The 27,269-nt window shown below is 38.4% G+C and overlaps 1 protein-coding gene across 4 annotated transcripts in view; it reads left to right on the top strand.

The window, feature by feature from the left end:
- NFIA (nuclear factor I A) overlaps positions 1 to 27,269 on the top strand; it is a 387,512-nt gene that overhangs the window by 173,008 nt on the left and 187,235 nt on the right. The gene's annotated exons all lie outside the window — the stretch shown is intronic.

Genomic DNA, 27,269 nt, shown 5'->3' with positions numbered 1-27,269 from the left:
AAAGTTTGGAGTTAATTTGGTTTTGAGTTCCAACTTTTTCTCTTAGTGCTATGTGTTTCTTCAGCTTGAAATGAGGATAATAATATTTACTTTGCAAAAGTTACTGGGAAAGTTATATGTATGTAAATCACTTTATTTTCATTTCTAGACATTCAATAAATGCTGGCTATTACTGTGACCATCATTATTGTCATATATATAACACAATTATGTCATACATTTATTTTGAAGCTGATAAGTAAACTGATAAAAACCAGAAGGTTGAGATTAAGGCTTCTTACTGCTGAAAGATTGATCTTAAGTACAGTCACGTGAAAAGTGACAGTTATATTAACCTGAAAATCCTAAAATATTGAAAAATTATGACTGCTACGTGATTGTTTTCTATTGTCAAACTAAGTGATGTTAAAATGGCAGTTGATTGTTTGTGTTAACACAGTGCTTCTAATTTTAAGAACTGCCTCACCAATCATATTTAAATGAAGACAGAAGTAGTGATACAAAATAACAAAAATATAAATAGAGTTCAGAATTTGAAAATACTATATTAGAAGTTAAGCTGGCTATTTGTCATGTTCTTTAGATACATTTGAGTCAACTTGAATATGAAGCCTCCTATAGCAGCTAGACAGAGGTATCAATTCAGTTTCCGTTTAAAATACAGTAACTTCAATGAGGAGTTTCTTAATAATTATTTCTAATTACTTTTTGATATTATTAGAAATTAAAGCTATACCAGAAAGCTGGGAAAGATGTCTTTTTCAACATTGTGTCCCGGCATCAAGCATTATGCATCAAACATCACAATTCCTACTCATGTCCATTCAATGAATATTTAGATTATCTTTTCTTTGGATAGACCCTCCTAGTAGAAATTCTGTGTTAACCAGCTTGCAAGATTAACTAAGACTTTTTATTTTCTTTGTAATATAATAACTGGCACGTTGAATATTCATGGCCAATAGTTACCTACTACCACATACTAGCACTATTGTTTTTACCAGTTGTGTGCTTACCAGGCCAGTTGTGTTATTCCAGACTTGTTTATACTAGTATTATTTGAATCACTATTGTCTAATTTAATTAAATTTATGTGAACCAATGGCATGCAAGTTCAAAATGAAAAGGTTTATTTCTTCGAAACTAACCCAGTGCTTTGGAAAGAATCAGTAAAGGTGAGCTACAAAAATTTCTGTCAGATTACATGTGGGTGAGACAACTGCAGATGGTGAGAGAAAGTTGTAAAAATAAGAGTTTTGTTAGAGAAATATCTTTAAATTCTCCCTCTACCTAAATGGAACTGGAAATCTTATACGATGCATTATAGATATGCATTATACAAGAAAGATTCTATGGAGCTCCAATTATTAACAGACTTAATATTAAATTTAAATTCTTGTCTCTGCATAAAAAGATTGGCCAAAGGATGTACATATATGTGCCCAAAGTTAAAATATTTAAGGTGCACGTGTCTCATTAAAAGAGTATCTTCTTCATCCATTTTTTCAAATTAATCAACAACTGACTGTAACAGTATTGGATAACATAACTTCTATTTTGTATTCATATTCTTTACTGAGTTTTAGAGATCTTTCTTTCCTACCTACCAAGGGAAAGAAAAGGGAATTGGCAGACAGAGTTTATATCTTGGGATGAGACATGTAAAGGGCCAAGACCTGAAATTACATGAAGGTTGGTACTCTGAGACTGGTACAGCTTTGAAGTTCTGTGAAAAAGTTCAGCCATGTTCCAGGTGGGCTGAGTATAAGCGCTGGCCGGTAGGCTTAGTGAAGTGTTATACAGCATGGAAGTCTAACTGACAGGTGAATGTTCCAAAAGTTGGACAGAACCAAGACACAGAAAACACCGGCAGATGACAGTAATCCAGGCAGGTGGTTAGCATCAGAGAATTCTGTCAGTGGGTCATAGGGCTCCACGTGCTACCCTGGGTTTACATGCTAGAATTTTGTTCTTGGGAGGCAGGTAGGGAAAAGCAAGTCAACATCTCCAGGTCTAGAGGAGCCAGGGCACTTGACCAAATGCAGGTATAGAAGTTAGCCCTTAAGGTAGAGCTTACCTGTTGGAGAACATGGTACAAATTATTGTACCAAAACTGGAGCACAGGTCAGAGGCTAGGGCATGGCTTACTGCTGTGGCTCATGGTGAGCCCGAGCTTCTCAGGGCCCCTCCCATCTTCTGAGGATGGCTGAGCTCTCAGATGGGGACTGTTATGTAATCGGAGGTCAAGTGGTTTAGCTGGGGTGGCAGAGAGCCAGGTGAAGACTGAAAGTGTTCAAATAAGGAAGAGAACAGAATTGCTTTATGTCTGTCTTCATGAAGACAAACCCTAATAGCCAAAGGATTGAAAGTTTGCCCAAAGAGACTTCGATTTTGAAAGGAAGATGCATCTGCTCCTTGTGTTAGAATGACTGTGTCTAAATAAAATAAACTCTTTTGTCTTTTGTTGTTATTTTTCTTGGTATCTACCATTGTTTGACACTAAAAAAAAAAAAAGTGAATAATTATTGCCTAATTTAATCTGTCTTGATGGCATTTCTAATTCAGGTACATCCTTCATTAAAGCAAGTATAGGCATTACTATTTTTAAAAAAAACGATTAGTTTGGATTTCTTCTGTTTTGTTTTGTTGTTACTGCTGGTGGTGGTGTTTTACAGTAAGGCATACTTGTTAGCTCAGCTAAGGTGTTTGAATAAGACTTTATAAGCATAAAAGTACTTTGTGTGGGTTTGTTTTGTGTGTTCCATCTTACGTCATCTGTGGCACTGAAAATGAGATTGCAATTCCCAGAGCACTGGGATGGTTCATTCAGAGGTTAGCCCACCTAAGTTTATAGCAGTTGTCTGTAAGAGAATTGTAACTAATTTCCACTGTTGTTTTTGGAGAAAGCTGTAGACTGTAATTATGTGTTAGCACTTTTTAAACAGCTCCCTGCATTGTCATATCATTTTAAATGGGCTCTGTTTTAAAATGACCTTTCATGTTTTGATTGCAAAAATATAGCTTACACAGGTCTGTAGTTAGCAAAATACAAGGATCCAGTAAATGGTAGAGCATTGACACAACTCTAGGAGCATGTGTTAAACATCGCTGGCACTGCCCTAGGTTTAAAGGGGAAGAAATAGGGGAGTTGAAATTCACTGTTCTTCAGCAATCGAACAGTTCTCCTGTTGGATAGGCAAAATTAGTACACAGAATAGTTACAGAGCCATGTGAAAAAAATAGTAGTTATATAAATGTAAAATGCTACACATGCAGTATATTGTATTGCCTTTTTTGTGGCCTACTGAAAGAAGTCTCAAAGCACAGTCAGATTAAAGTACCATCCCCAGAATTAGGGTCAGCAGCACCATTTTATATTTTGGCAAATGCTGCCCACTTTCTCCCTCATGGCAGATATCTGCGTATAGCTAGTCATCTGGACACACCCTTTCTCTGCTACACTGCATTGCCATATTAGTAGTAGAATTTTAGTGTTGATTTAAAAGACAGTCTGCCTTAAAGCAGATTGCATAGTTTGCACACTGTGAATTGTAATTAAAGTGTAAGGGGTGCTTATTATGTCAACAACTGGCATGAGAACCCCCGAGCAGCAGGTGACCCTGACCATGTGACGTTTGTGACAGCTAGGATCCCCTTTTCTCTGGCTAAGCAATCTGAAAGTCCAAATTGAAAGAAGCCCAGAGGCTGTATATTTCATTAGATCCCAGGGGAAGTACAGGATACAGCTTCCTTCTGTTTTCCTGGGAGGTCGCCAGAAAGTTTGTAGAGCTCTGTTTCTGTCAGAGGCTCAAAAGAGAAAAGAAAAAGCACACACAAAACAAAACAAAACACCATACACACCACAAAACCATCCACCAATCACCCCCAGGACCATAAATTTGACATTTCCCACAGTCTGAGACCACAGTGTGCTGGGTCAGCAATACGCTCCTTGTTTGAATTGTCTGAAAGGAAGGCTCAGTGTTCTAGCTCTTAAAAAATGTTTAATCTTCAATATGCACTGATTCTTTTGGTGTAAAACCATGAAAAATGATCAAGTACAGATATCATATGATTTGCTTGAAATACTTTTGCATTATGCGTTACATTCTCCTGGCCTTCTAAAATGGGGCAGAAGTCTGAATTTAGAAAAATGAAACCACACATATAATAAGGGAAACAGACCAAGGAGACATGCCGTGTGTATTTCAAATCTTATTGTGATGGGTAAACTGTTTGAAATGTGGTCACGTTAAAAGCATGTTACTTTGTGGGAGACTCAGATCTTTCAAGAGTAGATTTTTATTGTATTCCATAGTGAAAATAGAGCTAGGGTTTGGTTTTGGTGGGAAATTTTGGTCCTTAGTCACCTTGGCACCTTACTGGCATGTTGTGAAACTGAGTAGAAAAGATACCTCTTTTTTCTTGGCACCTCACATAGGATCATAAGATTCTTACTATCATACAGTTTATGTATCACAGAAATAAAAAACGTTGGTACCTTGTTGTAGATCTTGTGGTTGTTGATTTTTAATTTGGGGCTCAAGCTTCCCGTGTTAACTAATGTGGCTGCTGCTAGGCTGCCCTCAGGTAGACCAAGTGTAAGCTCACTAGGAAGCATTTCTAGCTCTGTAAATACCTAGCATATCGTTTAGACCAGGTGCATCCAATCTGTTGGCTTCCCTGGACCACATTGGAAGAAGAAGAATTGCCTTGGGCCGCACTTAAAATACACTAACAGTAATGATAGGTGATGAGCTAAAAAAGAAAAATTCCAAAAAAATCTTATGATGTTGGCTGGGTGCAGTGGCTCACAACTATAATCCCAGCACTTTGGGAGGTCAAGGCGGGTGGATCATTTGAGGTGAGGTCAGGAGTTCAAGACCAGCCTGGCCGATATGGTGAAACCCCATCTCTACTAAAAATACAAAAAAATGACCTGAGTGTGATGGTGCGTGCCTGTAATCCCAGCTACTCAGGAGGCAGAGGCAAGAGAATCGCTTGAACCTAGGAGACAGGGGTTGGCAGTGAGCCAAGATCATGCCACTGCACTCCAGCCTGGGTGAGAAAGTGAGACTCCATCTGAAAAAAAAAAAAAATCTCATAATGTTTTAAGAAAGTTTACAAATTTGGGTTGGGCCACAATCAAAGCTGTCATGGGCTGCATGTGGCCCCCGGGCTGCAGGTTGAACAAGTTTGGTTTAGTCCTTAAGTGTTGTTCATTTTAAATCAGAAAGTAAGAATTTTTTGATCCCAGCTTCTACCTTTATATTTCTATTTATTATGTTTTGGTCAAAAGGGAAATACAGAAAGAGGAAAATTAACAGTCATGGTTTGTGTACTCATGTGTTGTATACTTTCATGTTTTCATTGCAAGAATATAGCTTATACAGGTCTGTACTTAGCAACATACAGGAATCCAATAAATGATCCTTGTATCATTTATTTAGGACCCTCTGTTGTAAAGGACTAAAAGGATTCACAGTGCCATACGCATGGCACTCTGTGTGTGTGCGCATTTGTGTATGTGTGTGTGTGTGTGTGTGTGTGTGTATGCTTGTGCCAGCCTGGGAAGAGAACTGCAAGGCTGGAGAGAAAGATGCACCATTTTCATAAATTGGGTAAATAAATTAAAACCTTCCAATTTTAGAGCTGCATTCAAGTGTTGTAATTAAAGGACTACCAGTTGGATTTTTTTTTTGTACAGTCCATCCATTATAGCAAATTCGCAAATAATTAGTTTCTTTTATTTATAGTTTTCAAGATCAGTTCCTCTATTCAGCCAGAGGGAAAACCAGTATCCTTAGCTGCATTTTACCTCAGCCACCCAGAGAATTGAGGCGAGAATAGGTTTGGGGAATGTGACAGAAGTGTGTCTGTGCTGTCTCAGCTTCGTTAACTAGTGATCAGTTTCTGCACAGCATAAGCATGTTTGTGCAGAGGTAGAGAATTGTCTCAGGTCATGATTTTTTTTAAATTACACTTTAAGTTCTGGGGTACATGTGCGAATGTGCAGGTTTGTTACATAGGTATACACGTGCCATGGTGGTTTGCTGCACCCATCAACCGTCATCTACATTAGGTATTTCTCCTAATGCTGTCTCTCCCCTAGCCTCCCACCCCCTGGCAGGCACCAGTGTGTGATGTTCCCCACCCTGTGTCCATGTGTTCTTATTATTCAACTCCCACTTATGAGTGAGAACATGCAGTGTTTGGTTTTCTGTTCTTGTGTTACTTTGCTGAGAATGATGGTTTCCAGCTTCATCATGTCCCTGCAAAGAACATGAACTTATCCTTTTTTATGGCTGCATGGTATTCCATAGTATATATGTGCCACATTTTCCTTATGCAGTCTATCATTGATGGGCATTTGAATTGGTTCCAAGTCTTTGCTATTGTGAATTGTGCTGCAATAAACATATGTGTGCATGTGTCTTTATAGTAGAATGATTTGTATTTTTTTACTGAGTTCTTAAGTGAAGCATTTCCCCCTGTCATGTTATCTGAATACGGTTTCCTTAGTCTTTATTTATTTATTTTTAGAGCCAGGGTCTCATTCTGTTGCCATGGCTGGAGTGCAATGGCACGATCATAGCTCAGTGTAGCCTAAAACACCTGGACTTAGGTGATCCTCTTGTCCCAGCCTCCTGTGTAACTAGAACTACATGCTTGGATTATTCTGTTTTTAAGAGACAGGAGTTTTCTAGGTTTCCCAGCCTGGTCTTAAATGATACTCTCATCTTGGCCTCCCAAAGTGCCACGATGTAATCCTGGCCCCTTAATTTCTATCATTAGTTCATCATCTTTTATCATATATACCATGTGTCTTGAAAGCATATAGTGTCTTATCTGCACAAATCCACATAACTCCATGGATAATCTGAATATACTTGTAGTATTTGAATAAATAACATCTAATAAAATGTAAATACACAAAAATAAGCCATTTTCAGAACCTTTGGCTAATTTTGGAAGCAGCATTCTCAACTGCAGGTCAGATGATGATGATGATGATGATTATTATTATTATTATTATTTTGAGATGGAGTTTCACTCTTGTTACCCAGGCTGCAGTGCAGTAGCATGATCTTGGCTCACCGCAACCTTTGCCTCCCAGGTTCAAGAGATTCTCCTGCCTCAGCCTATCGAGTAGCTGGGACTTTGGGCACGTGTCACTACACCCAGCTAATTTTTTTATTTTTTTAGTAGAGACGGGGTTTCATCATGTTGGCCAGGCTGGTCTTGAACTCCTGACCTCAGATGATCCGCCTGCCTCGGCCTCCCAAAGTCCTGGGAAGACAGGTGTGAGCCACCATGCCTGGCCCAGATTTTTAAAATAATTTAAGTGTATCTGTGATTGTGCCTACATCAAGCCAAAATTAAAGCAATTCAGTTTAGTGAGATAGGGTGTGGAAACAGGCTACATGTCGGAGTTTGTTTCCAGCCTGACATTTTCTTTTTTTTTTTCCCCCATTTATTTATTTTATTGCATTTTAGGTTTTGGGGTACATGTGAAGAACATGCAGAATTGTTGCATAGGAACACACGTGGCAGTGGGATTTGCTGCCTTCCTCCCCATCACCTACATCTGGCATTTCTCCCCTTGCTATCTCTCCCCAGCTCCCCTCCCTGTGTCCATGTGTTCTCATTGTTCAACACCCGCCTATGAGTGAGAACATGCGGTGACATTTTCAACACAGTTTCAAGACCCATCTTTTAAAACGCGTGCTAGAATGAAAACCAAAAGGAATTTTTCATATTGTATTTGCAATCATCTATGTATGTAACTTCTGATGTCTTTATTTTTGATGCCGTTCTCTTTTCATTGACAGCAGACCTGTAGACACACTAGTCCCAACATGGTTGTTTTACTTCCTCACATGTATACTAAAGTGTTCTTGCTCTCTGATGTATGTTAAGGGATCTTTGGCAATTATGAAACCATTGCTGCAGAAGCCCAGAGTCACATACTATAGAAATATTCTATGATAAGGTCCTAAAAGGATTCACATTAAACAGAACTTGACTGTAAACTAATGGACTCCTACTGCAGATAATAGGAAATGCGGTTTTTTTGTTGTTTTATTTTTTGAGGCAGGGTGTCACTTTGCCACCCAGGCTGGAGTGGGGTGACATGGTCATGGCTTACTGCAGCCTCGACCTCCTGGGCTGAAATGATCTTCCCACCTCAGCTTTCTGAGTAGCTGGGATTACAGACACACACCACCACACCCAGCTATTTTTTTTGTAGCAATGGGATTTTGCCCAGGCTAGTCTTGAACTGAGCCGAAGCGATCCACCTGCCTTGGCCTCCCAAAGTGCTGGATTACAGGCATGAGCCACCATGCCTGGCCAGGAAATGTTTTTAAAGACTCTGGTTCCTACAAAATTTGCAAAGAGTTGTCAAAATTGTCTCTTGATTTGAGCAATCTACTTCTCCTTTAAATTTTAATTTTTGTTGGTTTATGTTTCCAATATTACATTGTCTATTAGGATTATTAAGAACACAGATGATATCTTTATCTCCGATAAAGAAAAGAAATTTGCTCCCTTATGTGTAGCTAGGTTAGGAATTTTAGCCTTAATTGAAAAATCTATACTTTTTTCTAACTGGACTTTGTTTGTGCCAGGAGATGGAAAACTCTATAAGCCATCTCTGAGATAGATCACTATGCTTCCTTTAAAATCTTGCCCGGACTGGCCCTTCGCCTCTCTGTTCTTCCATTCAAGGCTTACTTATTGAACATTTACTACATGCAAGCACTTCATTTAGGCAAGTACAAGCTATGTGCCCTTAAGGGATTATAACTTGTTCGGAAGGCACGTGGGGGTTATATACACAGATAAATGAATTAGGAGCTGAGTCCCATTCTCAGTAACCAGGGTGTAGGGAGTCAGGGAGGGAATGATGAGTTCTGCCAAGCGGAAGGGAAAGGATTCTGATGTTATCTTCTACACTGGTTAGACTAGAAGGATAGAATCCTAAATTTAAAATGGAGATCTGTGCTGTATGCATGTGACCTACAGAAATTGGGAAGGAATTTAATTAACCTCCTGTGCCTAAGAAGGTTGTTGGCATAAACAAGGTAATAGCAAAGCCAATTTTTGGTACAGTTTGACCAAAATCTTTTCAAATATTTGGTAGAAAGCATTAGATAAGTGTTACAATTTAATTAATGTTTTTAAATGACAATTGAGGGTTAATAAATCCATTGTTGCCGTACAGTTGAGAAGAGTAGAATGGGTTGGTTTTTGCAATCCCAGTAGGGTAATTAAACTTGCAGTAGCCTGTCATTCATTCCTTAGGCAGAGGGACTTTTGCGATTGCCATTGCTCATCTTGTGTTGCAAGTTTGTTTTTAAATTTAGCTAAGTTCAAGCCTATGGGGAAAAAAAATCAAGATAATGGAAGAAATGGGTTTTGAACTAGTGAATGTGTTCACTCAAGGCAAAGGGCCACTCTGAGGAATTTAGGTCTCAGACATCTTTCACAGAAAAGCTGTGTCCAGACTGTCACAGTCACTGCCTCAGTGTTCTATTTTGTTTCAAAGGACATGACACAGTTTTTCAGAAAATAGTATTTGTACCCATTTGTTTTGTCTTTTTTTTTTTTTTTTTTTTTTTGAGATGGAGTCTTGCTCTTATATCCTAGACTGGAGTGCAGTGGCGCAATCTCGGCTCACTGCAACCTCCACCTTCCAGCGATTCTCCTGCATCAGCCCCCGAGTAGCTGAGACTACAGGTGCCCACCACCACACCCAGCTCATTTTTGTATTTTTAGTAGAAGCAGGGTTTCACCATGTTGGCCAGGCTGGTCTCGAACTCCTGACCTCAGGTGTTCCGCCTGTCTTGGCCTCCCAAAGTGCTGGGATCACAGGCGTGAGCCACTGCACCCAGCCTGTTTTGTCTTCTTAAGGAACTTTCATGCAGACTTTTCTAGGAGTGAGCAGGCACCAGGGACTATGTCAGTGTGTTCTGTTCTGCACAGTGTGGGGATTTGCAGTTGGCACATGAATTCATCAGAGGATGAATGTCAGCTACCTAGATGACAAGCTTCCTGTGATACAGACTTGGTGAGGGCAGAGCTTGGTGAGCCGTTTTTGTTCACGACTTCATCTTTAGTGCTCACAGTAGTGCTTGGCACATAGTACATGCTCAGTAAATATTTGTAGTTTTATTTGTCGAATAATATGCTCAGTAAATGATTAGAGTATATTATCAAGGAATTTTTGTAGCGTTTCTATTACCTTGGTTGCTAAATGATTTGTAATATTTTAATCAGTATACCTATGAAACAATTTCTAAAGTTGTTTTGTGTTGATCAGTGATGTCCGAAGCTCTGTTTGCTCTTTTGCAGTCATTTGTTTCTTGGGACAAAAGAATTCTTAGGAAAAAAAAGACTTCGACTCAAATAATTTAGTAATTTTAGGGGAAATCTAGAGCCCATTTAATTTAGTGGCCTTAAAGGTGAGGTACCTAAGACCCAGGCTAACCCAGCTTCTACGAATTGATTCTGAATCCCAGGTTCCCTGAATCATGTTTCCTGATTCTGAACTTGATGTCCATTTTGAGGTGGTGTTAAGCCAAATACCTTCAAGTTTTTCCTCTCTGTTGCACTCATATTTATGAATACAGATGGTCTCCAACTTATGATGATTCAACTTAAGCAATCCACATTCCATAAAAATGGGACTTTGATTACCCATACAACGATTCTGGTTTTCACTTTCAGCACAGCATTCAATAAATTGCATGAGATAGTTAACATTTTAATGTAAAAGAGGCTTGGTATTGGATGATTTTGCCCAGCTGTAGGCTAATACAAGCATTCTGAGCACATTTAAGGTAAGCTAGGCTAAGCTGTAATGTTTGGTAGTTTAGGTGTATCAAATGCATTTTCAACTGATGATACTTTCAGCTTCCAGTGGGTTTATCAGGGCACAACCCCCTGATAAGTTGCAGCGCATCTGTACTTACTTTAGCTTAAACAGGAATAATAATATACTCCAGGAGAAGAGAATGGAGTAAGAGGTTAACTTTATGTGGAAATGTTACAGGCCTGATGTAAGGCACAGCCAACAACAACAAAAAAAGCAAGCTGGCAATTTGCCTTCCATGCAAAGGTTATTTTTCTTATTACAACAAAACTAATTAGTGGATTTTCTAATGTAAGAAAATGTTGCTGTTAGTAAAAGTTTCCTCAGAGTGCCAGAAAGCAGATGGTGGCAGTGAATAGTGTTTTCTTTTGCCAGGTTTTGTATATGCTTTCTAAACCTGTAAGAGATTTTGCTTTTCCAGATTCAGATTTCTGATCTTTTTTATTTTAAAACAGAAATAGAAACTTATATTTAAATGTACTTGCATCATGTGGTCTGTTTGACATATTATGGTTACTTGAAAATGTTGAGTAACATTTGATGTTCTGCATGAATTTCTTCTCTAAGAGTCTTGGGACTTTTAATGTTGCCCTATACTTTCTTTATGGAAATAAAGAGTTTGTGCCTTGAGAGCCCTACAATGGGGAATTTTGAGTGAGTTATGAAAAGCAATGGTTAAGATTTTTTTTTTTTTTTTGAGACGGAGTTTCGGTCTTGTTTCACAGGCTGGAGTGAAATGGCGCAATCTCGGCTCACCGCAACCTCCACCTCCTGGGTTCAAGCGATTCTCCTGTCTCAGCCGTCTGACTAGCTGAGATTACAGGCATGCGCCACCACACCTGGCTAATTTTGTATTTTTTAATACAGACAGAGTTGCTCCATTTGGTCAGGCTGATCTGGAACTCCCAACCTCAGGTGATCTGCCCGCCCCGGCCTCCAAAATTGCTTGGATTACAGGGGTGAGCCACCATGCCTGGCAGATAAGACTTTTTTTTGATGTGAAAATTTTTATTTTGTTTCACTCCCAATTACTACGTACCAGCTTTTCACAGTTAGGTTTCTTACAACATAATTTTGTTCATTGTGACTTCAGTGTTGGTATACAGTTTCGAATAATTTATTTCTGCCTCCTACTGATGAGATGTTAACTTTCTGCTAATTTAAAATTTTTTGCCTAATGTTTTTAATGAAAGTCCCTATAAATATGTTTAAAGTCTGAAATCTAAATGTTTCCTTACAGTACCAGTGAGGCAGCATTAAAACAAAAGGTGCGCTGATTTTCAGGCCAACTGAGAGAATGTATATCTACAGTGGTGTAGATGTGAGGCTGGAATGAGCATGAGCGTAGTTAAGACATGGCTGCCGGGCGCGGTGGCTCACGCCTGTAATTCCAGCACTTTGGGAAGCCAAGGTGGGCGGATCACAAGGTCAAGAGATCGAGACCATCCTGGCCAACATGGTGAAACCCTGTCTCTACTAAAAATACAAAAATTAGCTGGGCATGGTGGCGTGCACCTGTAGTCCCAGCTGCTTGGGAGGCTGAGGCAGGAGAATTGCTTGAACCCAGGAGGTGGAGATTGCAGTGGGCCAAGATTGCGCCACTGCACTCCAGCCTGGCACCTGGCAACCGAGCAGGACACTTAAGTCAAAACAACAACAACAACAAAAAAGACTTACGACTTTGTCGACTAAACCTTAGAAATGTTTTCCTTTCTCTAGGACCTCCATTTAGAGGAAAAAAGGAAATCATTAAGTTAATAGATGAGTTATTAAAATATAAAGTAAAAATGGAAAATGAAAACTAACTCAGTGATTTTTTGGAAATCATTTGGGCAAAAGAAACAAGTCAGAATTATCCCAAAGTTACTAAATGGAATAGTCTCCTGATGGAATTGTGTGCTGTGTTGGGAGGTGACAGAAGCAAAGGACATGGAAGAAGGAGTTTCATCCCTTCTTTCACCTCATTCCCATGTAGCCCTGCAGCTGTTACTCCATCCATCCCCAATGCTAACCTCATAATTCAGAGACACCTTGCCATGTACTTTAATTCACCTTTCATTCTTGAATAAACTCTTGATTTCTACTTAGAACTTTTCCCATGTTTGTTGCAAATAAAATTTCCCATCTCATTTGAAGAGTTGCTGTTTCTGTCACCTGTTCAAAGGATACAGTTACGCATTACTGCCTCTTTCTTCCTTTTGTTTTCCAGCTGTTTCTTCTTTGACTTGGTTTTCCCAATCATGATTTGTTTTTATCTTCTTTCCTGGTAACCAAAAATTCAAACAGGACAGAATTTCCAAAGGAAATGTCTGTAGATGTCAACCAAAATGACTGAGCCACTGGTTACTCTTTGCTGACTTTAAGGCTGTAAATCCGCAAAAAGACAGAGGTGATACTGCTATCACTCAGAGCCACAGATTAGTGCCTGGGCTGTGCCAATGCTGCCGGGGTCTCAGTATTGCTGCAAGTAGCCCATCACAAGTGGGATGTGGGTTGAGGCTGTGCGAGAACGGGCATGATGGGCAGGTAGCACTGCTCACTTGCATTTTACCCACGGGTGCCCCAGCCTTCCTATAGGCTTTTTCTTGTGAATAGGCTTCCACCATGACCAAAATATTTGAAAAACCGTGAAGCCAAGAGATAAGTAATTTTCGTTGAATATAAAACAGATAAGCCATTATCTATTCATAGAAATATTTACCTCCTGATAGACTTTGCCAGGGGTTCTGATGCAGAGAAACTCCATGTTCTCACCATCAGTGAAGATGAGGGAAGTAGCTCATCTTCCCTCAGCAGCTCATCTCAGAAAACAAATAGCATTGGCCTGGCGCGGTGGCTTACGCCTATAATCACAGGACTTTGGGAGGCTGAGGTTGAGTGGATCACTTGAGGCCAGGAGATCAAAATAAACCTGACCAATATGGCCCTGTCTCTACTAAAAATACAAAAATTAGCTGGGCGTAGTGACATGCACCTGGAGTCCCAGCTACTTGGGAGGCTGAGGCAGGAGAATTGCTTGAACCTAAGAGGCGGAGATTGCAGTGAGCCAAGATCACAGCATTGCACCTCAGCCTAGGCGACAGAGTGAGACTCTGACTTAAAAAAAAAGTGTAAACTTTTATTAATGACACAGAGTTGAATGAATGGAATTCTTGGTAAACATGATGAGCTATCTCAAGAATGAAAAGTCCCACAATGCTTTGCACACAGTAGGTGACAACAAATGTCTGAGGGACTGACATAAACAAGCTTCTTCCTCCAAAGAAAGGTTAATTACTAGTCATTTTTTGGAGTGAGGGATCCATGCTGATTTTTGAAAAGCGAATCAGCGTAAAAGTTTCAGCCACCCTCTTGGACTTTTTGATGACAAGCTATTGAAGTAGCACCTATGTTAGAGTTCTCCCAGCAAACATTATTTTTTGTATTAAAATACATTCGTTTGATAAAAAAGGAGCTTTTAGAAAAAAAAGAATTTGGCTGGGTGTGGTGGCTCACACCTGTAATCCCAGTACTTTGGGAGGCCAAGTGGATGGATTACCTGAGGTCAGGAATTCAGGACCAGTCTGGCCAACATAGTGAAACCTTGTATCTACTAAAAAGTAAAAAAATTATCCAGGCATGTTGGTGGGCACCTATAATCTACTCGGGAGGCTGAGACAGGAGAATTGCTTGAACCTGGGAGGCAGAGGTTGTAGTGAGCCGAGATCACGCCATTGCATTCCAGCCTGGGTGACAAGAGCGAAACTCCATCTCAAAAAAAAAAATTCTTGAAGATAATTTGGCGAATTCCACACAAACTATTATAGGTCTTATATGAAGACAATTTAATTTTAGGATTGTAACTAAGCAAATTTCTTATAAATACTGAGTTACTGAGATGGAAAATACTTTTATTTCCCACCAGTGTAGCTACAGACAAGAATGGAGAGAATGTACTTAGGTGAAAACAGAAATGACAGATAAAATGAACTTTGGGTGAAGGCAAGAGCATAGAAGCTCAGTGGTACAGAGCTGGGTTTCAGTGAGTGGGACCCCATGACTTGTTACTGATCTTTGAAAGTGTTTCAGAATTTCAAAGCTACGTAAGCGAATATACGTGTTTTAGTTACCTAGGTTTGTTTTTTCTTGTTATAAGGATGTTTTCAGTTTTCCCATTTGTATCAACTCATATATTTTTGAAGTTTTATAATTCAGTATAGCTTTGGTTATAGATTAAAGTTCACTAGCAAATCACTGACTAATCTTTTTAGCATGTTCCACTGTTCCGTAGTATAAGATACACAGAACTTGATGGCTTCCAAGTGTGGTTCAAACATCTAAAGCACTTGAGATTAGCACCATGTGAAGAAATTTTAAAATATTGTACTGCAATTAATTTTAAATAACTTAGCACTGCATATGTCAGGGAGAAAGCCATGGTAGAATTCAAACAGAAACTCCTATAAGTGAAATGATTCACTTAGATCATTTAAATAATTTCATCTCTCACAAAGACGTAGAAGCAAAATATATGCCTGTTTCCACTTGGGAAAGGCTTGGGCGAATTTCTGAAGAATCAGATGTTACCTGAGGTTTCTAATATGCCAACTCTGTGAAGCATTTATTGGTGTACCAAATGATTAACTCCGTATATTCATATCTATGAGTTATAGGTTCAGAAACCAAGTTATTATAGAAAAGTTACTGTCAATATAGAAATTGAAAACACATTATTTTAATGAAATAACATAGAGCAGGTATATCTAAAATGTGTATTTTAAGTATTATCCTAAATTCTAGGACCTAGATTAAATTTTTTGAGGATATCTTTTTAGTAGCTCCTGAAACACTGAAGTTTTCTAGATGACCCGATGGGCCAAGATATAAAGAAAAAAAACATTGTTTATGGTCTTCTGTGGTCGGGGGTTAGCCAAGTCACTGAAAATAAACATTTGCAACTCTTAGTGGGCTATTTGTGGTTATTTATAAAGCACAGAAGATACAGTTTATGAGTTGTAGTCATTATTGCACTCATGTTATTTCTGATTGCACTTATGATCAGTGGCAAATGAGCAAATATCACTCAATGCCTTTTGATGAAACAAGAGTCAGCCTTGAATGCAGCTAAAGACCAATAGGTCACTTGCTAGTGATCTATTTCAAATGTAGAACTCTGAGGCTGGAAACAGCCTTTACTGGACACCTACCCCCACCTTCATCTATAGCTATTCTGGCCTGAAGAGGTGAGAACTTACATATCCAAGGGAACTTGGGTGATTTACGACCAGAAAGTAGACCTCCTAACTCCCATAGAGTCTGTTCTTACCACATGAAACATACCATCTTCCAGTCATGGAGTCTTCCCTAAACCAGAAAGAACACCCCAAACACCTATTGACCTTTCCCAAGAGAGACTCTATTGTATTTTATGGCTCTGAAAGAGCTATTATTTATTTATTTACTTTTTTTGCGATAAAGTCTTGCTCTGTGGCCCAGGCTGGAGTGCAGTGGCATGATCTCGACTCACTGCAGTCTCCACCTCCTGGGCTTAAGCCATCTTTCCAGGTGGGTTCAAGCAATTCTCCTGCTTTGGCCTCCTGAGTAGCTGGGATTACAGGCATGCACCACCATCCCCGGCTAATTTTTGTATTTTTGGTAGGGATGGGATTTCTTCATATTGGCCAGGCTGATCTCGAACTCCTGACCTCAGGTGATCCACCCTCCTTGGCCTCCGAAAGTGCCGGGATTACAGGCATGCATGAACCACCATCCCTGGCCTGAAAGAGCTATTTTTTCATCTTCGTATTTAAATTCCATTTCAACAAACATGTATTAGTATCTGTATGTTCCAGGCATGGTGCTATCTGCCAGTAAAAATGAGACAGAAAATTTTAAATAATGTGATGTTTTAACCAGTCTATATACTTTAGAAAACCTGCTTCCAAGCAGTGAACAGTTAGAGAATTATAGCCACTCATAATTTACAAGACACTGTAAATCATGCCATTCAGTCCTGGTAGTCTCTAGAGTCAGGTATTTGGAATGAGTCAGTGGAGGTTCAGGGAGGTAAAGGGGCTTGCCCAGTTCCTCAGAGCTAATATAAATAGCCAAGAAGGGACTGAAACCCAGGTATCCTTTATAGTGCCTTTTGCCTTTTTTTGCTATACCATAGCTACTTCTGCTAGAACTGTCATTTCTATTAAAAAGAGGATACCAGGCCTGATTCAGAATAACATTCTGTGCTACCTATGAAACTGTTTCTAAGGAGAAAAGTCTGATTAAAAAAATTTTTTTTGATACTGTAGGCTGTGTGCAGTGGCTCACACACGTGTAATTGTAGCACTTTGGGAGGCTGAGGTCGGTGAATCATCTGAGGTCAGGTGTTCGAGACCAGTCTGGCCAATATGGCACAACCCTGTCTCTACTAAAAAATTCAAAACTTCTCTGGGCGTGGTGGTGGTGGGCGCCTGTAATCCCAGCTACTCGGGAGGCTGAGGAGGAGAATCACTTAACTCAGGAGGCGGAGGTTGCAGTGAGTGCCATTGAAGAGATTTCGCCATTGAACTCCATCCTGGGTGACAGAGGGAGACTCTGTCTCAAAAAAAAAAATTGAAACTTTACAGCATTTCCAGCAATGCTAGCTGTTCAGTAATAGCTTAACATTTCACTTAAAAAAAGATTCTGCCTAAACCACCCTTTATCTCCCTAGAAAAGCTAACCCCAACCACTGCTACCGCCAGTTAGTATCAGAGCTGCTGTAAATCGTTCCAAGGGTACATTTAGTGATATTGATTGCTGCTAATAGTAAAAGAATAAAAGCAATTATGAATGTACACAACAACTTGTTGCTCTATTCCCGTTTCACCAGGAGATAGGATTTCTTCAATAGGGGATGTCACAGAATCTTTGTCCTGATTAGGAAGAAGCTTTTTAAGGGATGGGACCTTGCCTTTTTTCATTTTGTACCTCCAGGTATACAGGGTGAAAGGCATCATAGTAGATGCCAAGTGAATGAATGAATGAATGAATGAGATGGATAGACCTAAAGACAAGGAAATCAAAAAAAAGGACCTGTATTGTTTCAGAGGAGAATGATCCAGTATCATTTCCCCTTTGGGTAGGAGAAGTGGTATGAATATTGCTATGACTGCAGAATCCCAGACTTGTCTAGAATCTCTAGTTATAGCTTTCCTCAGCAGTGGGATTCACCAACACACTGAAATAACCTGTCTGTGGCAAAACTCCATAGTTTTCTCAAATGCTTCAAGGGGAAAAGAAATTCCTGATTTACCCAACCACAGAATCTTCAACCTTCTCATTAAGGCTTCTGCATTTTTTTAGGCAAATTGTTACTGTGCCATTCTTCCTCCTATCCTTTCACAGAATTATTTTCTGATTATGGATATGACAAGACCCAGTTGATTTTTTCAGACTTTAGTCCTTTATTCTGTGGTTTCAAATCTTTTCTACCATGTTATCTTCCTGCCTGTCTATTCCCCTGCCCCTATACCCCACACCAATTCTTAATTCCCTTTCTTTCTTTTTCCTTACCAGGAAGGGACATGTCACAGTAAACCCTACCACCTTGTCATCCAAAATTTCTAGCCTGAGTTCTGAGGGTCTTCTTCTCGAGGCCTTAACCTTACTTTTAGACAGTTGTCATTATCTTTGTCTAAAGGTCATAGCTAAATTGAATAAAAGGAAAGCTGTGTTTTCCTGTCGATGCACAAAGGCAGTATTGACTTCCCTAATCCAGTTTGCTGAGGGGTGAGAGAATTAAATTAGATATCTAAGCACAGAAATTGAGAGCCTTTGAAAACAAAGATAAGGAGACAAGACTGTATTTTCTTTTCCTGAGAGCTCTGGGCTCAAGATTTTGCAGGTGTGTCATCTGATCCATGGCTTGCATCGATCAAAACTGTGCCAATGCATATTTAATTAGCAAGGGGACCCTGGATGCATTATAGCCATCATCCCTATATTGAATGGACTGTCAGACTCTGCACACTTCTCCACCCCCACCCTCCCCTGAACCCGTGCCCCCTCCCTTGCCTCGTTGTTTGGGAAGCTTCTGCATTTTGTCTGAGCAGCTAAAAAGTTTCTTTGTTTTTAGCTGCTGATGCATACAGCGCCACTGAGGAGAATACAAACAAGTAGAGTCCTAAAGTGTTTATTTTGTCTAGGAAGACAAGCTAAACCAATTCGATTCCTTCTGTAAGATTTTCAAACCCTGTAGAAAACCAACAAGAAAAACAGAAAGAAAATGAATACACTGTTCAACTCTTCACGTATAGATTTTTTTTTTAAAATAGAACTGGTACTATTAGGATTAAAAAAGATTTGGGACAAATACTTTAATCTCAAAATTAAAGAGTAAATTTATGATAGAAAAGTATTTTATTTTAAAAGCTGTGTTTTGATTCTTAAGACATTTGTTGTTGGATAATATTTTATTGATCAGTCTAATTTGCATGATGAAATTCACCATTCTGATATGAATCTGTCATTACCATTAGGGAAGCCAGTGCATGTACAAAAGTTATTTATAATAGAAGGTGACAAAAGAGTTAGAGCTGGATGTATTTTGTTTTAAGTTTCCAAGGTTTTGTGGGTACTTCTGTTGGTAAGGATTCTGAAAGTGCAGGAGTTTTGGAGTTTTGCCACAGACAGGTTATTTCACGGGATTATGGTCACTGTTCATTTTCACACAGGTTCCAAAGCCTGAATATCCAGACAGTGTTGTCTGATAAACAGATGTAATGCACCAAGTCTGCTTAGAATAAAGAGCAACAGACTGTGAGCACATGTTTAGGACTCATTTAAACTCATCAGCATAGTCTAGCTCATAGTTCTCTGTCTCTAGTCTACTTTTGAGGTAGCTTCTTGCTGGTAAAGTAACAAGGAATTATTTTCTCTCTGCTACAATTTGCTGCAGAGACTCATGGGAAATTCATTTGCATACATCTTGTTACAAAGACTGACTACTTCCTGGCTTAGACAAAGTGTTGCCTGATAAACAGACTTAACACACAAATGTCTGTCTGGAATAAACAACGGCAAGCTGAGATTTCCATTTCCATTAAATTCAAAGATAATCTCTTTCCCAGTGTATGAGAATTAAGAACCTGTTCTTTAAAACCAGGTCTGTGCTCCTGATGTTTTATTCTAGAATCACATCATGTGGTCGTTGGGGCTGATTTTTACAAAAAAAACTTGTTGGGATGCGAAGATTTGTATGGCAGAGGTAAATATACATGGGGGGGCTTTATGAGTTTCAAAACCAGGTTTTCTTGCATTATTTTATTTAAACCACACAACAATCCTGTTAAGTTAGGCAAAATGATCAGTAGTGTCTCCATTTTACAGATGAAGAAACTGAGATCCAGCACAGTTAAATTGTATAGCTGAGATTTGTAGGACACCATCTTTCTACCATTTCATACTCCTTTCAGTAGTGGAATATGAATGCAAGAAAGTTAGTACTTTAAAGTGTGACTTGATCTTAAGTAGCATGTTTACATTTGACAGAGGGCATTTTATTATTTCAATAAAATTTTGTGCAGACATCCAGGTACATGAAAATAATGCACATAGATTATAACTCAATTATGCTTCATTTTCATTTGCAACATTTATTTTTATAGTATGAAAGAATACAGGGAAATTTTCTACATTAAGTGGTATAGATGGCTGTGTGGGTGATATTCAAGTATATATCATTCTGTTGAATTCCAAGAACCTAGTGTTATGATTAATTCTGATTGTGAAAAAAGTGACTAAACAGGGAAATTAAGCACAATTCTGCTATGCAATGATGTTACAGGGATGGCTTTTTAAGTCGGCTTTTGTTTACATGGGAGTGGGTAGGTGGTCAGGTAGACTCACTAACTTGAGTTCTGAATTAATCAGCAGGTACCACTGTGAACACAGCGCCTCTTACAGGGAAAACAAATTCAGAATGATTACCTAGACATTTTATTTTAGTTTAGTCAAAGGGTCTTGTCAAAGAAAATGTGAGAAGTTATAAACTTAGTCAAAGTATCATGTTTGCCTGTCTTTTATAATCACCAGCTTCTTACCATTGACTCCATTTACAGCATTACTGAAAAAGCTGATCATTACTTGAAATTCAGCCTCATGGGAAGATTGAAGGTTTAATGATTGAGTCATTTTGTCATTACTTTCAGAGTGACTGAATTTGTCATTTTTAAAGCTTAGAAATGATCCTCCTCTCACTGTCATAACACAACAATAGTTATGCCATTTCATTTTTTTTCTCAACATGTCAGAACTGTGTATCATTCTGCAACCTCCTCGTGCACGTAGAAAAATAACACATTGATGAGTAGGTGATAAGGCAGTTGACTCACTCTTCAACTTAAACAGTCTTATCATCGTACACAGTACCGACTAAACAGATGGGCCCTGGAATACCAGCATTAATGAAATACCAGAAAAACTGAATTTCTGTAAATTTAATATTTCACAAACTCATGGCCAGAAAGGCATTACAAAAAGAAAAGTTTTGAGAAAGAAAGTGCAAGTAACCTAGATTATACAACTATCTTAAGTAGGCCTTGACAGTGCGGTACATGGCAGTGACTTGGGGGTGGATCTCCAGAGCAGCTGGCAGCCCCCGGGGTGGTCTGGTGGAGCCCTTCCAAGTGGCTGCTGCAGGAACACAGACTTGCTCCCTGTCCGAATCGGGAGTAGAGGAGATGAGGACCAATGTGTGCAAAACAGCCTGGTCCTTTTGGAACTAGGGGTTCCCCTGCACCCCGCCACAGCTCCCCATCTCCCTTTGATGAAATACTTACTCTGCATACTTTAATTACTGCAGTTACCGTGTACATATATCTAGACTAACACTCAATTCTAGCTTGCTGGGAAAGTTATAAAGATCAAATTTTGTATTTAAAATCCAGTAATGATAAGATTCCCCATTTAAAGAACCACAGAGTATTTCTGTTTTTAAAGCACAAGAAAACTTTTGTGGTATGACTCACCTCATAATTTATCTGTTTTAGAAACTAGGTTACTGTATGTTAATTTTTCATTAAGCGGGCCACAGTTGTGTACATTAATTGACCTTAAATATTAGTTTGGTTATTCACTGAGCTTAAAAGATTTTATTCATTCTCTGGAAATGCTAATAATAATTGCATATTTTCAGTGGTCCAGATTTAGTAATGGTGTTACAGATTTCTGTTTGCTCTTAACCAGACCGTGATGGATAATATTATATTTAGCTGAAGGTGTTGTATTCAGCAATGTTTACCCTTTAGCTACAAATTGTATATACATATGTACACCTGTATGCTGACATTCTACATTCTCAAATAAGGTTCTTCAAATATTTTCCTCACATTTCAGTCTTGAAGGTCATGGTCATGCTGGAAAAAAATAGATAATTTTCCTAAATATATAAAGTATTACAATAATAATTTCTTTTATAACTGCAGCTGTGAGTCTAATAAGCAAAATGTGACTATTATAGCTATTTGATTTGCTGGATTTCATTACTGTAATAAACTGTTAGGATACACGCTGATCAAAATAGAGTAATTTTTTAAATTATGCCACTCAGAAGAACAGAATTATTTTTCTATTATAACCTTATCGATATAGAAAAATGAATTCTTTGGCCTGACTCTTTTGCAGATTACTCATCTCCCCAAACCCTAAGAGACTAAAATTTAAATTTTGAACATTTTTAAGGTCTACAGTTGTAGACAGTAACTGTTCATTATACTCAGTGTGTAATCGCCCTTATTCCTTATTTTCTTTTACCTCAGAAATGTTCCTAACTCTCCATTTGTTTGCAGGAAGGTATTCAATCCTGTCTTGGGCCTTTTCGTTTTTGTGCTACAAGCAACTCTAACTCATGAGAGTGGAATTTTCACTTTATTTCTTTCACTAGTATTTTGGGGTTTGGATGCCTTCTGGTTTCTTCATACCGTCTTTTAACTTGGGAGGTTTAAAACTGGACATAAAATTCTAACAAAGGCTCTTCAGATTTCATCTTTGGCCAAATTGTTATGCATGTCGGGAGGTTGAAACTTAGGCTATGTTATTTTTCTAGTGGAACCAGAATTTGTGCTTTTGTGGTCCATAGACTTTTGTTGCTGTCATGTTGATGGACTAGGAATTACGTTGGTGTGTTTTGGGGTGGGAAGAGTTCTTCACCAGGGTGTCTGCTTTTCCTTTATCAAGCAGTTCACAACAGCAGTCGTGAGGATTTTGAGGCAGTCTACAGACACCAGAATATGGTGGGTTTCTCTAATCTTTGTAATTTTTAAATGTGTGAAATATTCCTCCATCATTCGTCATTTTAACCTGTGTACATTTCTGGAGGGCCTCCTATGCGTCAGATACAGCCCTGAGCTCAGCCTCTGTGCTGCGTGGGCCAGTAGATCGTAGGAGGTGATTGTCTGCGACTTCTAAACACTATGTAAGATTTCCAAATCACTCACAGGCCAGAGGGATATGCCTTATATTCCCTTGCCAGGCCTCAAGAAGCAAGGCATCAAGCAGAGATAAAGGACTTTTTTACCCTCTTTTCTCATCTTAGAAGTCCCACTCCCCTTTCAGGTATAAGCTTAGTGTATTTTTCAGTCACTGGCAGTGGTTCAGTATTAGAAAGCTGAACAACAATTGAAAATTCATCTCCAGTTCAGCAGTTATTGAACTCCTTGGCTGGGCCAGGCACCCTGTGGGAAGTACTGGGGATAAGAGACCAGTAGGAAGGAACTCTTTTCTTTAGAAGCTGACATTCTCAGGAGATGGTTTAAACTCACCTTAGTACGGCATAATGTTAATCACACAGGGATACAAATGCAATGAAAAACGGACTGGAGAGGACCAAGTAGGTGAAAGAGAGGGAGGATGTAGCATTGTTCTCTCTTTGTTTCTTGCCTAGAGAGCATAAAATCCATGGAAGAGATATCTGTATTTTTGCCTCATTAGTTTTACCATAGTAACATATTTTGATCATTCCTCACTGTCCCCCAAAGGACTACTGAAGTTTCATTCTGAAGGGGAGCCGACTTGAGGTTTGAGGAGCCGCATATGTATACATGCAGCAAATCCAGTACAAGGTTTCCGTTCTTGCATTGTACAGGCGTTTGGAAGCAGAGACTAATATATAGGCATTAGGATTTATTTTATTCCTTTCCCTAGTGATTATGTTGACAGTGAACTATCTTTGTCTGAGTACTCCAGTTATATAGCTATAGGCGCCATAAAACTGCATAGATGGATGACTACCAGTTCAATTAAGAGGTCTTAACCTAGCCTGCCATATGCAAACCTTGTCTATTTTAGGTTTAAATTTCTGCTCATAAATTTTTTAAAAACCCAAAGAAACATTCCTTTTCAAGGTCAGGCTGAAGCCTAAGTTTCCTTAAACATAAAGCAAATCCCTAGATGGGGGAAAAAACATTGATAACCCTAATGTACTTCCTCATGAGGGCATTTCCAATCCCATCCTTTACACACAGTGTATGTAAGTAATATTCTCTTCATTGTAATATACAAATCTGCTGGCTTTCCACCAGTCGCCCAGAGAAGGTCACTGGTATGGGAGACTCAGATAAAAGAAGAACATCCAGTTCTGTACAGTTGGGTTTGTTTTCTGGGGCTCCTAATTATTTCAGGTGGTAGAAATCAATCAACCATGTGATATTTGTCCAAAAGAGTAAGACACAAAGTTACCTTGGCTTCTGACAGGTGTCTATGGAGTATACGAAGGAGAAAAGTAAATTAATTGTTAACCTTCTAGATACTGTTTTAATGCAAATGTTTGAGGAAGAGATCTTTCGTTTGTATTAATTATGTATGGTAGGAATTAATTTGTAATTCTGGTCATCTGGTTGGCTCCACACTTAACAGCATCAGTGACCTTTTGCAATACCAGAAAGAGCGTCCGTGCGTCCTCAGCAGAGGATAGCACTAGGACTGGGTAGTTTTGCTTCTTGGCTGAAAAAGAAAATGGTATTGAACAGCCCAGGGTAGAAAATAACAATTGAAGTTTTGAGATCATTTACATTTTCGTGTAGGTCTTTGGCTTTGCCTGCCACTTAGCAGAATGGTGCATTTTAGTATGCAGTCCTCAGATGGATAGCAGTGTCTCCCGCTTTTGAGTAAAACTAGAAAAATTAAATTCCGTTTTCAGTTTGGCTAGATGCCTTCTCCAGTATCTGAGCTTTCATGAGAACGCCGCGGCCCCTTGCAGACCAACTCTGAGCATTTTCTTACCACTCACTCCTTTGCTATTGGTTTGCTTATTTTTCTGTGGCTTGGAATTTTAAACTTTCTTTGAACATACCTACTATTCATCTTTTATTGCTGTGCATGTTTTCTATTATTATGCTATAGTGCTGTAAAGGTAGGGTGGCAAACCAAGTATAAATGAAAAGTGAAAAGAAGAAAGATGTCCATTTTCAGATTATATAAAAAAAATTTTAGGGTCTTCCCTTATTCCTTTTTGCCTTAATATCAATGTAATTGACTATTGTATATCTGAATTAACTGAGATAAAACTATTTTCCATTTATTCATAGAGATGTGATAAAGATACTACACGTAGAAGTAATACATGGATAGAGATGTATGTTTGCTAGTATTTTTCCAAAGAAAATGTTATGTTTGGCCAAATGTTATATATCTGTTTTGAGACATAATCAAGAATTCTAATTTTCCCTAAAACAAAATTGGATATTTTGCTTTCATTTTAATTATGAAAATTAATGGTTTAAGATTTTCCAGAACAAAAATAATAGAACTATGTCTTTCTCCTAAAACATATTGAATTACCACTTAAAATATTTAATGTGTAATTTCTGATGGCAAAATTATAGGTTCTTTCCCTAGAAGAAAAAGAAGGTAGTCATGCTGTGTTTTTTAATTGTTTGTTATAAATGTAATATTAATTTATGTAGTTAAAATTGTAAATACGGGTCAATATAAAGTTGTTTGCATTTCTAATTTTTCGTGCAGGTTTTGTATTTTTGTAGCTTATTCTGAAGGATTTCTCTAAAGGTTTTTGGCATATAATAACACATTTTGTTTGTGTCTTCTCTGTGGCGATTGTTACAGAACGATAAAAGCTGTCACTTTGCCAGACTCAAAGAAAAATTCACTTTTTAGCATCTTTTGCTATTTAAACCTTTGAATCAACAGAGAAATTCTGCTGTAGTCACCAGATTAAGATTATTTGAAAACTTTTAAATAGATAGTTTCGCTATAGCACATTCTTGTAATTAGAATCTTCATCTGCTTAAAAGCAGGGAGTCTTTCAAAGTAATAGATTAGCATTTCTAGACCTAAGGTCACTAGTAGTGCTACTTCTTTCTGCAGTATCTCCAAGAGAGAGAATGGTGATGCTATAACTCAGTTGCTGTGGAAGTAATATTTTCGATTTAATCTCAGTTAAGCGTCGTGACCTTTTGACCTTACGTTAAACTTGCAGAAATGTGCTCAAATTTCAAACAGCTAATTCTAAACCCGTGAAGTCAAGGTGAAGTTAGGATTCAAGTTTTCCACAGATTACAGAGGTTTTTTTTTAAAAAAAAATTTTTTTGTTTGCTTTTAAACAATGTTGTAAATTACTTCAAGTCTCAGAAAACACTTTATTTTTATGTCAGAATTTTTCCTCTTGAAACATTTTGCCTGTGTTTTTCTCTCCTCTCCCCAAAAAAGTACAATAAATATGCTTGTTTCTAATTGTGTGAAATTCTCTTGATCTAAGTTAATTTCATCTAATTTAAAAATTAAGTACTTTAATTTTTAATTATTTCATTTAGAAATGAAGTTAATTGAACTCTTTTTTTAGTTTGAAAATATGATGTTTTTTAAATTAAAAAAAGTTTAATTCTATAAAGGTGTGCAAAAGTCTGTTTTTGCAAACAAGCCCTTTTAGGATCTCCCAAATACATCAGTACAAGAGAAAAATAATTCTTATAAAGCAGGGGAAACTCATACTTCAGAAAGACTCCTTTGAGTTATGCAGTTATTTCAAGAAAATGTGCTGGAATATTAGAACTCTAGTATTTAATGGTGTTAGTCTGCCTAGTCTGTTGCTGGAATGCATAGCTAAATATCAACAGAACTTGTTACTGTTGTTTGGGTTGCTTTTATATACCAGCTTCAAAATATGTTTTGACACTTTATTATGTTCTGAATCAAGCTTCAGATGTGTGTAATGAAGGATGAAGTCTTTATCAGACTCGAGTGTATAAATAGTGGAGAAGAGCCGTTTGGAAATGGTCTCTCTAAGAGAATGGTTGCTGAAGAGCTTCAAGTTGTGATCTGGCAAAAGCTAACGCCACTATAGGTGTCAGCAAACCGGAGCCCTCTCTAAAGGCACAGGCTGCTGCTGCATTTTCCTCTCCTTCTTTTCTTTTTCCATGTTTTC

This window comes from Sapajus apella, unplaced genomic scaffold, assembly GCF_009761245.1.
Source record: "Sapajus apella isolate SASKATOON/1434 unplaced genomic scaffold, GSC_monkey_1.0 scaffold36, whole genome shotgun sequence".
In the NCBI taxonomy this organism is placed as follows: domain Eukaryota; kingdom Metazoa; phylum Chordata; class Mammalia; order Primates; family Cebidae; genus Sapajus; species Sapajus apella.
The sequence above is the reverse complement of the archived record's forward strand: the minus strand, read 5'-3'. Positions and strand labels throughout refer to the sequence as shown.